Here is a 17486-nt window from a genome sequence, read left to right as displayed (position 1 = left end):
ATTCAAAATTATATAATCAAAAAAGTTAATAATACTTTTATAGTCATCATCAATTCTTTTTATCCTTTTTCCTGTAATTACTTGGCCTTTTGGTAATTAAAACAGCTTCTGACCTCCCATACACCAAAATTTTATATTCTTCTAAAATGCCTTCTTGAACAAAATGCCAGCCCTGCATATATTTATGTTAAGTAGCTGAAAATAAAACATGAACTGTAACAAAATAGATGCAGTGAGACTGTGCTAATGCTCTAAATATTGAAAATTACATGAAAATTAAAATGTTAAGTTAAAATCCTCTCGTAATGGAAAAGACAAAAGCAAATTGACCTTTTTGACTGAGAGTGTGAATGACCGTTTATATGCTTCACGTACTGTATATTCTTCTATGTTTCCTTGCGACTATATGTTTATTTTATTATTATAATATATTCAATGACAGTTTTTTTTAAAAGAAATGTCATCTTTTTTGTATTAACTTATTGTGTATTCATCTTATGATTTAGTATTTTTACTTATATGTGGTACATATACCTGATTATTTATTTAAATATTTACCTACATATTAATGCATTTTGCTTACCTATTAATTTACAGATACCCATTATTTATACTAGCTGTCCTAACTGGGTTTGCCCACAAGAGTCATAAAATCTACATTACATGCGCAAAATAGATCCATCCATCCATTTTCCAACCTGCTGAATCCGAACACAAGGTCATGGGGGTCTGCTGGAGCCAATCTCAGCCAACACAGGGCACAAGGCAGGAACCAATCCCGGGCAGGGTGCCAACCCACCCATACACCAAGCACACACTAGGGCCAATTTAGAATCGCCAATCCACCTAACCTGCATGTCTTTGGACTGTGGGAGGAAACCGGAGCACCTGGAGGAAACCCACGCAGACACGGTGAGAACATGCAAACTCCACGCAGGGAGGATCCAGGAAGCGAACCCGGGACTCCTAACTGCGAGGCAGCAGCACTACCACTGCGCTACCGTGCAAAATAGATAAAAAGAATATTTGATATTTTTGACTTCATCATAACAGCAGACATACATGTCATTTTTAGCATATGTAGTGCAATTAATTTAGTATTATTTCAGCTCATAACTGCAACGTTTGTTGAAGTTTGTCAGTTTTTTTATTTATATGTAGAAAATCTAAGTTTTATTGGCTTATATTTTAAGTTAGACTATACTGGGAAAAAACTTAAAAGTTTTGTAGAAATAGGTGCAATGGTTTTTATGTAACAATCTAATGGGTAGACAGTAATTTAATTTTATATGTGTAAAATAGATATCTAGTGCTGATGGATATACTCTCTAAATTACAGAAGTGTAAGGAAGGAAAAAGTGTAGTGCTTAAGAAAATGAATGGACAGATTCCCTTAGATTCAAATTTTGTATTAGTGTATATTTTGTTTTAGTTAAGTATGACAATGACAGAAAAATTTCCCTAAGTAATACATTTTGTGTGTGTTATTCTTCTTATACTTGTTAATGCTTATTATCTCCCTCAGACCTGTGTATACCCCACAACGAAACCCAGGGTCTTTTATTGTCTTGAATACACATGACCTTTAAGGGTCAAGTTTTTTGACCATGGCTGAGGCTGGAAATATAAAATGACAAGTGAATCAAACGCTTCTCTCAAGCATTTCCATGATCCGGTACAAGTCAGCAAAACTGCTGCCACTGCACTGACTCATTAGTAACAACTTCTACACCTCTTAGGAGCAAGTTCTCCAGGTACTTAAACTTTTCCAGTTGGAATAGCTGTACAACACTTAACTAAAGAAAACAAACCATTGTTCTGGGGATATGATTAGAGGGTAACATCATCTTTAAAACAACAGAGAGGCCACACTTAGGTTTAGGTTCCCAAAATATACTGTATACAGTCCAAACCTCAGCTGTGCATTGATATCCAGTCTATGAAAACCTTGAAAAAGAGAAAAGACAAGATGCACCATTTCCACTATTAGTAAAATAGTTACACGTGTTATGGTATGGAGGAATATTTTTAATAAAATTAAATAAATAAAAGTTCTGTGAAATATGAGCAAAAGTAAATGTGTTATGAAATGTGAGCATAAATAAGGAAATGTGTCATGAAATATGTGTTTTGTTGCTTATTTATTTACTTAATTTTGTCCGTAATATTCCTCCAAATGCATCATGAAATATGGCTTGAAATAAAACTATCACTTTCACTCGTCAAGGTTGAGAGTGTGGGCTCTAGCACATACTGTGTTTTGATTGGTGAATCGTCTTCTGCAGATTGCTCATGTCTAGTTAAATATGCCAGTACGTGAGATGGTAGTAAATGAGAGAGCACAAGAATTAATTTGAAAAATGCTTACTACTGCCAATGAAATGGATTCTGCCAAAGTTATCACATTATTTCAAAGATAAAATTGAAGATTTATCAGTAGAAATTACAATGTTGGAGGCCCTTTTAGAATACAATATCAATTAAACTATTTTTGAAAACATTGAAGAACTGGTGCAATAGACAAGGCGACACGTCAGTTCAGATGTCAAACTTACCTGCCTTGGGCGCCCATCCTTTCACATTCCAGCTGAGTCAATAGAACACTTTCTTTTATACAGTTTAAAAGTATGACAGATTGCAGATCTATACAGTATGATGTATCAGAGATGATGATCACAAGGCATATGAGACAGTGTGGGATATGGTGAGCTGCACCTTTATCGGTTTAGACACTTTGACACAGAAAACCCAAAGCGGCGCCAACTAATATATTGAACTGAATATCTGACCTTTTTTTAATCTAAAGTCAGGTGCATAGTCACAGTTACTTTTTCAAATAACTTTACATCTCTAATCAGTAGTAAAGGATAGGCGTCCAGGGCAGGTAACTTTGGCACCTGAACTGGCCTGTATCCTAGTCTGTTACACCAGTTCTTTGAGGTTTTCAAAATAGTTTAATTGTAGTCTTTTATTTATTTGTGCAGTTGTTTATTTATTTATTTTATTTTGTCCGAAATATTCCTACATATTGTGGTAATAATGAGCACTAAATTGTAAGAAAAAAGTAATATGCTGGAATTACTGTAGCTCTTAATGAAAGAAAAACAAATAATAAAGAAATATGCAAAAATAAATAAATAAAAGAAAAGCTAAATGAAAAAGACAAAAAGTTAAATTGAGTATATTTGAATTATATTTTTACAACAAAATATTAAAAATCCTTTCTACCATCCACTGTCTTAACAAACATTGTCAATAGAAGATTGTTACTCTCACAGACTCACTAACAGTCTTACTCTGGGACGGTTTTTATACACCAATCTTTGTAACTTAATGTCTTTGGGTTATATGGGGGAGCACAGGTGAAATTCAGGCAAACAAAATTAGGTATGTGAATATCACAGCCACAAATCAATGTAGGATCCAAACTTTGAAAGGCAACCATGCTATCTGCTATATCTCAGTATTGTTTGCATTTTTATTCAAAGGTTTCACTGATACTTCCAATAGGTTATCATCTCTTTTAGTGAGCATGTGTCTTTTATAGTATGTTAAAACTGCATTTGTACAGTAGTTCCTAAGTAAAACAAAGCTATGCATGGTACACCAGTTAACTGTAATACATTCATTAAATATGTACAAAACTTTTCTTATATTCATTTTCCAGTTATACTTTCAAATCAAAATTCACAAGTAGCCTTTCTTGGTGTAATACAGGACAGAAACATGGATTGGGTTTTTAGGAATCATTCAATTACAAAACACATTCACTCTCGCCAGGCCAAAATATAGTTAATCAGCCTAGCATTTATAATTAAATAATACGGGAGAGAAGCAGAGTAACTAGAGAAACCTAGATAGATAGATAGATAGATAGATAGATAGATAGATAGATAGATAGATAGATAGATAGATAGATACTTTATTAATCCCAAGGGGAAAATCACAGCAGCAGTATACTGATACAAAGAAACAATATTAAATTAAATAGTAATAAAAATGAAAAAAATTTAAATAAAAAAAGCAGACAATAACTGAGTAATGTTAGCATTTACTCCCCCGGGTGGAATTGAAGAGTCGCATAGTGTGGGGGAGGAACGATCTCCTAAGTCTGTCAGTGGAGCAGGACAGTGACAAAAGTCTGTCACTGAAGCTACTCCTCTGCCTGGAGATGACACTGTTCAGTGGATGCAGTGGATTCTTCATGATTGACAGGAGTTTGCTTAATGCCCATCGCTCTGCCACAGATGTTAAACTGTCCAACTTTACTCCTACAATAGAGCCTGCCTTCTTAACAAGTTTGTCCAGGCGTGAGGCGTCTTTCATCTTTATGCTGCCACCCCAGCACACCACCGCGTAGAAGAGGGCACTCGCCACAACCGTCTGGTAGAACATCTGCAGCATCTTACTGCAGATGTTGAAGGAGGCCAACCTTCTCAGAAAGTATAGTCTGCTCTGACCTTTCTTACATAGAGCATCAGTATTGGCAGTCCAGTCCAATTTGTCATCCAGCTGCACTCCCAGATATTTATAGGTCTGCACCCTCTGCACACAGTCACCTCTGATGATCACAGGGTCCATGAGGGGCCTGGGCCTCCTAAAATCCACCACCAGCTCCTTGGTTTTGCTGGTGTTAAGATGTAAGTGGTTTGAGTCGCACCATTTAACAAAGTCTTTGATTAGCTTCCTGTACTCCTCCTCCTGCCCACTCCTGATACAGCCCACAATAGCAGTGTCATCAGCGAACTTTTGCACGTGGCAGGACTCCGAGTCATATTGGAAGTCTGATGTATATAGATTGAACAGGACCGGAGAAAGTACAGTCCCCTGCGGCGCCCCTGTATTGCTGAACACAATGTCACACCTGCAGTTCCCAAGACGCACATATTGAGGTCTGTCTATAAGATAGTCCACAATCCATGCCACCAGGTGTGAGGCTACTCCCATCTCGGTAAGCTTGTCTCTATGGAGCAGAGGTTGGATGGTGTTGAAGGCGCTAGAGAAGTCCAAAAACATAATTCTTACAGCACCACTGCCTCTGTCCAAGTGTGCAGACGCCACACAGGTACTGACCAGGTAAATATTTGAACTAAGACCTCTGGAGCAGTGAAGCAGTAGCAGTATTCACTGTCCTTCTGTGCTGTCTCTACCTTGTACTACAAATTTTTCCTTTAATTTAAACTATAATATTATATGTCATTTGACTGTGGAAGAAAATCAGAACTAATAAGAAACTATCAATACAGGTTTTATGAAAAGTGTGAAATGATCTGTATACATTTACAACTACTGCATTAAGACATAGAAGAGTGCATTGTAATTGTTACAGCAATAGTTAAAGTAACAGTCGCAAAAGGAGATATTCAGATATACTAACAATAAGAATTTGGGATATACAGTACTGATAACGAAAAACTAAAATAATACAGTACAAGTGGAAGACTTGATAAAAAAACTGGTAAGCTTTCATGGCTAGCAGATCATGTTAGCATTATACAGTAGATTAGTGACAGTGTAATGTCATTAAGTCCTAGGAGCCATGAAAATTAAAAGATGAAGGGATAGCATTTGAAAAGTCTGTTTGGTCTAAACTTAAGTATCAAGATGAAACTTCACAAAAAATGTACTTGTTGGGAGCGAGTTCCAAAGAGTAGGAGCCATAAATACTTCCCAAGAACAGTAAAATTAATCAGCATTTTAAAGTACGAAGTTAATCACAGTTTTACAACTTTAACGGTGCAAACCATCCCAATGTTCTTAAAATTATAAAACACTAATTCATAAAATTGTAAAAATTGACAGGAATATGTGTAAGTGACTTTTTCATACATACAAGAATAGAATGAAAAAAAAACCAGTACAATAATTATATAATGCAGAGTCATGCATATGTCAGCAACAGACAAATTACATATTATTGCTAATATATTTTTTGCCAAGGCATTATAAACAGAGGTGAAGCCTTTTCTAATTATATCTAATTTCCCCCAATAGTCCATTGACATACTTATTGTTAATAATTCTGACATTTCATGATTGTCACAACATGATTTCCGTTGGGCCACAAACAATAACAACTATAATAAAATATTTTGTTATTTAGTACAGTATGTCTTAACGATTTTTTTTCTCAACAGTGCTTACTATTCACCTAGAAAAGAGGAAATAAAAGTTTCTCAAATTCTGTTGGCAACCTTTTGCAGTAAGCTTATTCTGCCTTTTTGGCCATGTAAATATATAAGATTTAATTCTGTCTTATAATTTTGACTTGCAGTTAGTATAATCCTAAACCGGCTTATGATAGAAAGAAAAAAACATAATTTTCTTAGCAAGTCTGCAAGTCAAGACATATATTGATGTTTAAGTCAGTGAAATCTTAGGCTTAGTATTTACGTCTCAGAACACCAATATTTAGATAATTAATGAATGGATGGATTTATATGTAAATTGTACATTATTCATTTTCGAATTTTCAAGTTACTTGTTTTTTAATTTTTTGTTAAAATGCTATGTGCAATGTACTCTTAATTATCTCCACAGAGTTTGACATTTAGGCTGTAGGGCAGATTAACCATATGAATAATTAAATTTTTTAGAGTCACAGCTGCACTGGTAGATATTTACTGTACATCACATCCCTTGATAAATGTGGTAAATTGTTTGTAGCATAAATGTATGTCTAACATTCACTCATATAAAACATCATAATTTCGAAAAAGTATCCAAATGCTATTAACAATACTTAAATTATGTAAAATGTTGTTTTTTTTTTAATTTAAAAGAGATAAATACTGAAAACAAAATATACAAGTTGAAGTAACCTCTCTCAAGATAAATCAGAAACAGTAAACAAATCTGTAATTGGAATTGTACAGAGTATTTTTCTATCTGTTTTAAGCATGTGGGATGTTCAAGAGAGAGTTGCTTTGGGAAGAACAGATTATAATATTTGTTGATCCATCCATCTTCAAAACCTGCTTATTCAGTGCAGAGGGCAGTTGGAACATTTCCCAAAAAGCAATGGGTTCAGGCAGGAACAGTCCCTGGACGGGGCACCAATCCACTGAAGGGTGAAGACATACACACATAGCATGGGATGAATTACCATTTCCAGTATCAGTATATGTACTGATAGACAAAACAAACACACTTGTTGTTTTACTGAAATTTCAACCTTCACTGGCAAACTTACAATAGACAACAAACAGGCAAACTAAAGAGTATAACTACAAAAGAGCAAAACACCTATAACAGCTGGGAACATTAACAACAGTCATGTCCTTCAATATGTTGTGACACTGTCTTTAGTAGCCACCCCTTGAGCATCCCAAAAGTTATTTATGAGTTATGGGCTTAAATTCATGTGCATTAAGTCAAACTCCTAGCACTAAATAAAGTTGGAGTTCTGAGCTGGAATTCATAATATGTCATAAGGTGGCTAAAAGCATATATAGTTTTTCTACATATCATGGTTTTAGGCTCTTTCAGAAAACTGGTTATACTATAAACTGAGGCCATGTACCAACTATTTGTAATTGTTCCTTGAATTCAGACATCTTTATGAAAAACAAAGGGGCTATTTCATTGGATGCTGTACTTCTGGTGCATAGTCAGTTTTGGCCTTCTTCCGGTTACCTAGTTGTGAAATTAAAATGCCAGAAATTCCAATCGTTGAATAAATAAAGTGAAACTGCACAGAATTCCAAGGATTTCTCTTTCAGTGTTCAATTTTTTGTAGTTCCAGCTCTCATAATTATAATGTACAGGGTGTATATACTATATTCCTTTCAACTGATAGAAGTTTTGCCCTGGTGACTGGGCTTTTGTTATAGTGCCTGGTGTTTTGTGAATAGATCTCCAGTGCTTTGTAAGCCTCACTTTTTAGGATTCAGGAACAAGTGCTACATTCTTTTTTTAACACTTTTAATATACAGAATAATTTTTAGTGAATGCCTACTTATGTGACTGGGTTTTGCTCTCTTGGAAATTGATGGTGTTTGAAATGCAAAGATTTTAGTGCAGTATCTGAGAAAGTGAAAGGCATCTTGGGTAGTAATGACATTTGTTCATGCTTCAAATTTTGGATTAGAAACTTTGCTAAACAAAATCTGCCCAATTTATTTCACCCCCACCTATTCCATAAGAAATATTGATCAGTCTTATAATATATAAAAACATTTTAAAGTCACTTCCTTTCAGTGGGAAAAGGATCTCTTGCTGAACATTTCAGAAAAGGAGTGCAAGACAGCCATGCACAGAATTCACTCTAGCTCCATATGTGCAAAGCATACAATTATTAATCTTTTATGGAGCACATCTGTGTTGTTTAGAATTGTCCAAAATGTTTCCAGGGCAAGATTCAACCTGTAAACGTTGCATTTGAGCTCCAGCCTCACTGGGCCACATGTTTTGGGTGTGTACCAAATTAACATCATTTTGGACCCAAATCTTTAAATGGCTATCAGAGAGCCTTGGTATCACAATCACTCTTAATCCATTAATAGCTGTGTTTGGTGTACTCCCAGACAGGATTAAAGTGGAGAAGACAAACAAATTATAATTGCCTTTATTATTAACATTTTTGGAATAATTGGAAGAATCCTAGCTCTCCTCTTTTAAGTCAGTGGGTAAATGATGTTATATACTATTTGAAAATTGAAAAAATCTAATTTAAAGGATCTGTTCAAAACTTCTTTAAAACCTGGTAGGATCTAATCAATAACATTTTAGAATAAGCATTTATATTAGGGATGATAATTTATTTCCCTCTTTTCTTCTGTTAAAGTTTTACTCTGGCTATTGGCCTTCCTCTCTTTCTCTTGGGTAGGGGTTTAACTGAATTTAGTTTTTTTTTAAGTTTGACCCATTTTTTATGGATTGTTACATCATTTTAATAAATTCAATAAAAAATTAATAAAATATTGGATTGAATTAATAATATAAATATGTAATTCAGTTTGAGGGAGAAAAAATATTTTCATAGAGAAATGCACTCCACTTATTTCTCATTCTAAAAATAGTCTCTTAAAAATTTTTATATGAAAAGACCCATGTAACTGGCTATGCACTAATTTCACAATAAATTCTATTATCTCTTTTTTGTGTATTAGTACACACTGTGCTCAATTTATTGTAATATTTGTGCTAGTGAACTTGGTACTTGAAAAAAATAGATTTTAACATTAGGAAATAACCTTCTAACAATCATACTATATAGATAAGCTCACATAAAGAGAGTTAGTACTGCAAGGTCTGAAAAAATAAGACAAATGGGTTTATTTCTATTAGTATGATTTCAAATTTGGAATGCTGAATAGTAGTTTTTGGGAAAAATGTTATTCAGCCAATTTGAATTAATTATGTATTAAATTAAATGTAGTTATTTGACTGAATAGATCAACACATTAAATAGATTATCTTCTTCAGATATATACACATGAGCTCTGTCAAAATGGTTAGTCATAGTTTGATCTGAAAATATATTTATTCTGTATTAACTTTGCTTGATTCAGTTTTTCAAGAATATTAAGGAATTCTGCTGAATCCTGTTTCTTCCCTTTGCATAAGCACATTTTTGGATGACTGATCTTTAGCCTCAATTGATTATCAGATGATTATTGAATATACTGTGCTATGCCTACACAATAGTTACACAATCAAGAACATTACTGAAATTCCGCTTGTCAGCCTAGTTCTGACAAAGCCAAAAACTGGCATCTATCACTAGTTAAATAATGCTTCACCTTCCTAAAAGTAATACTATTACTCTAAACAGTATCTTCGTTTTGATGTCTTTTTTAATGGAAGCATGTAAATGTTATCACCCAGCCTGGAGAATGATGAGCTAAAGGATTCAGAAGGACTTAAAAACACAGACACAGGAAACGGTTGACCAAAGTTAAGTACTAATGGTAAAACAAGGCAGAACAGAAAACAAATTTGAACTGTCCTACTGGATGTGGCTATACGATGTCCATTTCTGCATAGTGAGGTGACTTTCCCAATTTCAATTACTGTGCATCAAAGCTCCCAAAATCTCACTTTTTCTGTCCAAAAATCTGGCTGCACTACTTCCCTGACAAATGACTCTTTGTCGCAGTGACCTCACAACTACACACTCATTGTTAAAGGATAGGCTTGGTATTTTTGAAGTCAAAGTTATCTCTTCAATATCATCATACATACTAAAATGAAGATGAAGGAGCCAGGGACCAAATGTGAAAACAAAAAATGTAAAACTTAAAGAATAAATCCATTTTAAAGCAGCAAATGTTTCAGTTCAAGAAAACTGCCTTTCACATTTCTGAGGCATAACAGTTCTTGTGACAACAAAAGCATACTGTATTTAAGATTCTTGGTACTTTTCCTTGAGGTAAGGATACAATTCCTGTATGCTTGTCTGCTCGTAGCAGCAGCTGTGGGTGAAGTTTTCACATTTACCCCCTCCCACTATAAATATAATGCCAGGTCATGTCACTTGCAGGAATTCTCTGATTATTCTGCACTTAGGGGGTAGGTGTATTGATAAAAGGAATGACACTAAGTATAGGAGTTAGATGAACTTTTTTCCTGGTGCAAAGAGAACTATCTACACCTTAACATCAGCAAAACCATGGAACTGGTTATTGACTTTCGCTGGAAATAACAGCCACTATGTCCAGTCACTATTCAAGGAGTGGATGTAGAGGAGGTCCACTCCTACAAGTACTTGAGGATGCACATTAATGACAAGTTGGACTGGTCTCAGAACACAAAGGAGCTATATAAGAATGGGTAGAGCAGGCTCCTTTTACTTGGGAGACTGCATTCCTTTAATGTGGGAAATGAAATCCTTCACATCTTCTAGAACTTTGTAATGGCTCTTGATTTTTTGTGCTGTGGTGTGCTGGACTGGTAACATCACTTCAAGAGAGGCCCACCAACAAGCTAATTAAAAGGGCAGGATCAGTTATGGGACACACTCTGGACCCCCCATTGGTACTAACAAAGGAGAGAATTAAAACAAAATTGAGTGCCATCATGAACATCGTTGCACATCCTCTCTCTAACACACTAATACGGAGGACTTTCATCCAATGAATTATTCAGCAGAAGTTTGTCAAGAAACACTACTGGGTCTCCTTTTTACCAGTAATTGCATAATGCTTCACTGTGATTGTGACATACAAGTCAGAACTTTCCTTTATTTTTAATTTTCTTGCTGTATATTCATTCTAGTGTTTGTATTTATTTAAAGAGCTTCTGTAAATAGCAATATTTCACCCTGGGCACAAATAAAGTTCTTTCCATCCATCATGGAACACCGGGGCACTTACAGCCGCCCTAACCTAATATAGACAGACACAGAGGCCAACACACTTTTATTTACAGAGAGCAGACACTGTTTTCCTCACTCCCCAAAGTACAGCACAGTTTAAAGCATAGTCGACACTTTTCTTTCCTTTTTTTCTCTCGCCTCTACTCCTCCTTGAGCAAGATGTTGTCATCTTCCACCTAACTCAAGCTCCCCAATTAGAGTGAGGCTGCTCCTTTAAAGCTGGTCCTGAGAGTGTTCCAGGTGGCTCATTGATCAGACCTGGAATCACTCCCAGGTGTGTTGAAAGCCCACAGTAGGGCTGTGCAGGTACCCCTGGCAGCCCCCACGGAACCCAACAGGGTTGTGCCAAACTCTAACTCCCATTGTGCCGTGCAGAAATCCATGGTGCCACAGCTGCCCAGAAGGGCTACCCTCTAATGTCCCGGGGGAGGTAGGGCCTTGCAGATGCCTTGTCTCCCGGTCAGGTAACGGCCATAGCCGCCCATAGGGCTATGTAACATCTGTACGTCTCTGCTTCATTAATTATTTTTAGTTTAATGCAATACGATATATTTACTGTATACATAATGCTGCAATGCAGTAATGTATAAATGTATACTATTGTGTGACAATTTACAGTCTACTCATCTTCATTGTTACAAATTTTTCCAAACCCACCTAACTGTAAAAAAGAATCAAGGCACGTGTGAGATTTAAATGATAGTATTAGCTTAATGAGTGAGATGATGGGCCTGTTACACTCTTTACAGTTCCATTATTTTAGTAATAAATAATGCTACAGTATATGCAAAATGTCATAACCATCGAATATATAGTACTCTGGTCACATTGAAATACTGAAAATACACATGTACATTTATTAGAATATGAAAAATGAAAGTAAATTAGATTTTGAATGTGAAAGTTTTAACATATTTGTATATGTTTTCATCATCAAATTCCTTTACAAACTGTATGCAGTAAATATCTATATCTAGTAAATATTTATAGAGAAATACTTCCATGAACAAATAGTATCCTGTCTTAGCAGTTATATCTATCTGTATGATACCTGAGTGTCAGGTGGCATAGTGGTAGTGCTTCTCTCTTGTAAACAAGGATGCCAGAGTTACTTTTCCCAGTCTTTCCTGTAAGGAGCTTGCATGTTCCCCCATGTCTGTGTGGGTTCCCTCCAGGTGCTATGTTTCCACCCACATTATAATGACATGCAGGTTAGGTGGATTGTTTGATGCTAAATTGGCTGCTGATATGTCTGTGTGTATGTGTGTTAACTGGCACCATGGCCCTGAGGTTGTTTCTGCCTTTCACCCTATGCTTGCTGTGATAGGCTTCAGCTTCCATGCAACTCTGTTCAGAATTAAGCAGGATTAGAAAATCGATATATGAATGATGCCTCACAGATTAAAAAAAGAATACATTCTTTCTATCTAGCCTGTCCCATCTTGCTTCTGTTGTCCATATTTACAGCACATTATATGCAAATACACTATATCTCTCTAGAACATTGTTTATGTTGTCTGTCTTGTACTTACTGAGATTTATACAAAATATGTGTTTTATTGTTTATTTATTACAGCACCTAAAGACTACATGATTTAAATTCTAGTTTATTTTACCTACATATGGTAAAACTTAATTATATGCATCCCAACTGAGCTTTAAAATATTGTTTAGTATAAATTATACTATATAAAATGGACATGAGGAATTGACTGTGGTATTTAATTTCTTTAGTAATTGTTTGCAATCAAAGCATTTCTCAGTGGAGAAATATTTGAAAGAAACTTTATTTTTTGTCTCAATAGCCATTGTTCTGATTATTTTATGTGTATTATATTTGGTGTTTTCATTGGGATGAAACAATTTTGAGGATTAAACAAACAGCAGAAATCAGTATTTCAGTATATTTCTATTTTTTTTTACATTTTATTGATTTTATTTAAAGCAAATAACATTCCATACAAATAAGTCACATTTTACAGAAATAAGTTGAAGTCAAATCAATCCCCACCCTTGAGAAAGAGAGTAAAACTTTAATAGTAGGATGTTTTTGTATAAATAGTTTCTTTAAACATAAGAAAATGCTGAGCTATTCATTCCAGCTCTCAAGTTTTCACTTCTTAAGTAGTTAAGTAGTTAATTCAGACTCTAGCAGCAAGAGCTGAAAAAGACTCTACTTTTTGCATGTACTGTAAGACAAATTGTTTTTGTTTAGAGAGGTGCAGAGGGTCTAAGCACATTGAGAGTTATTAGCATTTCTACATAGAGTACCAAAGGAGGAGTTAGAGGCAGGTCTGAAAAGTCCCAAGTGTCTGCTGCTGATTTAGGACTTGGCAGTGATTGGCAATGGTTGGCTAGGCTATATCCTAAAAGCTCATATACTAATAGATGTAGCTGTAGGCAGCGATAAGTGGAACATCTCCCTGTAGACATTCTTTCTGAATTGCAATTGATTGAATTAAAACAGGAAAGAAAAACTGAATGTTAAGCCTAAAGTTAAAGGGGTGACCCCGCTATATTGTTTCTTAGACAAATATTGTTAAATGGTAGCAACTGCGATTCTGTCTCAAATGCTGTGTTGAATTGCAGTAAGTGTGTTCCTGTTGGCATAAAAGCAATTCTCTGATGATCTCCAGTCAACATAAATGGTAAGACTATTCACATTTTATTGCTTATTCAGTGTTTTCTTTGTTAAGCATTTGTGGCCCCTTTGCGTTCTAAATTATTAGTATTAACTGTATACTCTAACAGTCTAACACTCTTTACTGTCCTGAATTTTCTTTGTATCAGATATATATTTTTAAAAAGTGGTCTCAATTTCCAACAACCTAAATCGAATCTTTTAAAATATATGTGATGATATAATAGATTATGCTACATTTAGAAGGATATTCATCAATGTAATGTTTAATATTAAAACCATCTTTTCTCTTAAACTTCTAATGTGCGTTCTTAAAGTAAAGTATTATTGAGGCTTATTTTTAAAGACTTGTCACATGAAATGGTGATTATATCAAATATGAATATACCCACTGGAACCTCTAGAAAAAAATTGAAAGGCTAAAATTGCTTAAATTGAGTGTCCCTGAAGGAAAGATTCCCTGAACCTGAATATTTGCAGTATTTTTGGATAATAAAACAGTATCTGTTTCTAGATTGCGTAGGATGAAGGTAGTCAAGTAATAGAATGACATGTAGCAAACCTGTATGAATTGTAACTGTATGTGTAACTTTTCTGTCTCCTAAGAATATTAAAAAAATAAGACAATTTATGGTGAAAAATCAAAAATATAAATTGCAATATGTTGTGTGAAAATATATTTACCTTACCAATAGTTTGTATGAGTAAAGTCTTGTAATAAAATAGCTTTTAAAATATATTTAGCTTTCTGAGAAGAAAGAAATTTTCCTTAGATTTCAAAGGCTAATGCACTGCCATTACCTGTATGTTAAAAAGTCATTTAATGCCATATAACAAGGGTGGCATAACAGGACAACAATAGTTTTGTAATTTTGTCCATTGAGTATTAATTATTTAAAATATTAACATACTGCATGCTGTATAGTTTTAATTGTAAAATTTTATCATTCATGTCTTACATGCCATGCTTTTTCACAATAGACTAAGAAATGGTGATGAGAAAAGAATACACTAAGAAAATTGTGGTGGGTAGAATTAAATTCTCTTAACTTATCAGTCATCACAATCCATGTTTTAGTGTTGCTCAAACTTTCTTTTATGATGGTGAGAAAAATCACATTAGCAGATATAAACGATTGTTGATTTGTAGGGAACAGTACATTCCTTAATCAGGTTCCATTTCAACCTGAAATACTCTTTAGCACATCTACAACCCTATTTGTTATTTCGTACATGCAGCAGCAAATTGTGCAGAGGATTTTTCACCACTTCCATGTCTGCATAAAGTAGATGAACTAAATAAAATGCTTGTAAACTTTGACATATATTATTTAAAGCTAAAGGAGTAACTGTGAACACTGATGAAACGTATTTTTATCTTTCTTCATCTTCCATTACTATTATCATTATAAATTGGACGAAGACATTTATGCAAGGCAGTTTACAAGGTCATAATACATTAGAATTGTATATATGTATTTTTACAATTTGTGGAGAGGAAAGTTAAGTGACTTGTTCAGTGTCAGAGAGTGAGCCTGAGACATTACTTTAGCCTTTATTCTACACTATCTGTAATAATCCACACTGACATTAACTGAACAACAGTAATTTCTCTGCACCCATAATTTAAATGCTATTGTACTTCATTTGGATGTTTTTTCTGTCCTCTTCTAAAATCCATTGCTAGGAAAGTAAATAGTTGTGTACTGTCCATAGGGCTCCACTGAAATGCCAGAAATACAGCTCAAACGTATCTATACTTGGGTGGATACCAGCAGATTTACAAGGATTCAAAATTTTATATACAGCCAGTCAGAGTGGAGTTTTACACATGTTGTAAGATATTCAGTCACACACATTTTTGTAAGTATAAATTAATACACTGAATTATACAATGTATATTAAAAAGTAAAAACTACCCTTCTTGTTAAGCAACTTCCTCATGGCAAGTGTTGCATAATATTAAATTGTCATAAGATAAAAAGTATTTAAGTTGTTTAATAAACACAAAATCATAGTCATGCTTATTGAAAAATCTGTTTGAAAAACTAACATAAAAATAATATGAGTTAGTTTTATCTAGATGTCAGACATGGAAGCTTGTGGTGATATTTACCTGACAACACTACTTACATAGTTTTACTAAAGAAGAACAAACCAAAGAGGACAGTGGATCAGTCAGGCCAATTACAAGCAGATCCCAAGGACAATGTGGCAGAATGCAGGTGTCACCGTAGCAGAAAAGGACCAAACAACAAGCCCACACTTGATTAGCAGCAAGCACATTGAACAGCCAGGATATATCACCATATTAAACAAAAAACAGTGATTCATCTCTTATTCTCATTTTTAAAATCGACTGGAAATAATATGCCAGCAGAACATTATATGAAAAGTAATACAGACTAAAATGTGGATCTTTCAATAATCAGACTGAGAGAGAGAATTAAGCAGCTGAGCATTATCACATAGCTCACACAGAGTGTAAAATAAAATAATTTGGGTTAAAAATTAACAAGATTATTGCCTCGCTGAAAGACATAAAAAGAAATGTTAAAGTTACACATAGAAGAACTGGAACAGACAGCAATTGAGACAAGCAACAAGGTCACTGCTTTAGAAATCAGTAACAACACTTTACAGGGAAATATAAAGAGATTTTCAAAACAAGGCTCACAAGAAGAAACTGAGAATAATTAAGGTTTGCAAGGTGATTGAAGATGGAAATTCCATTTAAATTCATGTCAGGGTTTTTTGCAAAAAATATTTTAAAAAGATTGAGGAAAGCCTAAAAAATAAAACAATAGATCACTTACCAGGTAAACATTTCCCAAGAACTTTCATTGTTAAATTCCTGAAAATTCACAATAAAGAAAAAGTACTCTGATGCTTTAGGAAGAAAAATACAGTGGTGTATGAAGACAAGCAAATCAGTATTTTCCCTCATTTTAACAATGACTACACAAGGCAGGAATACCCAATGGAATATGTATCCAGCTGACTGAAAGTGATGATTGGAGATCAAACATGTATGTTTAACAAACCTGATGAAGGTGATAAGATCTTGAATAACAATTTGAAAACTGAATAAATAATGAATGTGCATAATGAAAAAGTGTGGCATCAAACAGTGTTTGCAAAAGTCAGGAAACACTTTGGTCTTATGTATAACAAAGAAACTCGAAATGCTATGAAAGAAATTAACTAGGTAGGTGGAATCAAAGTCAATGAAAAGAGAAAAAATAACGCATACGTAATGTAAATGTTTCACTCATAAATACTATTTTATAAACCATTTGTAATAAACAAAAATATTACATTAAAATATTAAAATTTGTAATTAAACAAAAATACCATTGCTCTAGGCATCATGTATAGATAAACAGCATAGATCTTTATCAATATCCAAGATCCTCAATGCCATTAAATGTCTACAAAACCTCCAGAACAGATGGCTATGCAGCAGAATTTAAAAAATAAAAACAACAACAAAAATATCTTACTGTTAGCTGAATTTATGGAAAGTAG

General features: G+C 34.3%; 1 protein-coding gene across 15 annotated transcripts in view; it reads left to right on the top strand.

The window, feature by feature from the left end:
- LOC120526013 (myelin transcription factor 1-like protein) overlaps nucleotides 1–17486 on the top strand; it is a 614625-nt gene that overhangs the window by 463008 nt on the left and 134131 nt on the right. The gene's annotated exons all lie outside the window — the stretch shown is intronic.

The sequence above is a fragment of the Polypterus senegalus genome, chromosome 3 (genome assembly GCF_016835505.1).
Source record: "Polypterus senegalus isolate Bchr_013 chromosome 3, ASM1683550v1, whole genome shotgun sequence".
NCBI lineage: Eukaryota > Metazoa > Chordata > Cladistia > Polypteriformes > Polypteridae > Polypterus > Polypterus senegalus.
This window is presented reverse-complemented; position numbering and strand designations above follow the sequence as displayed.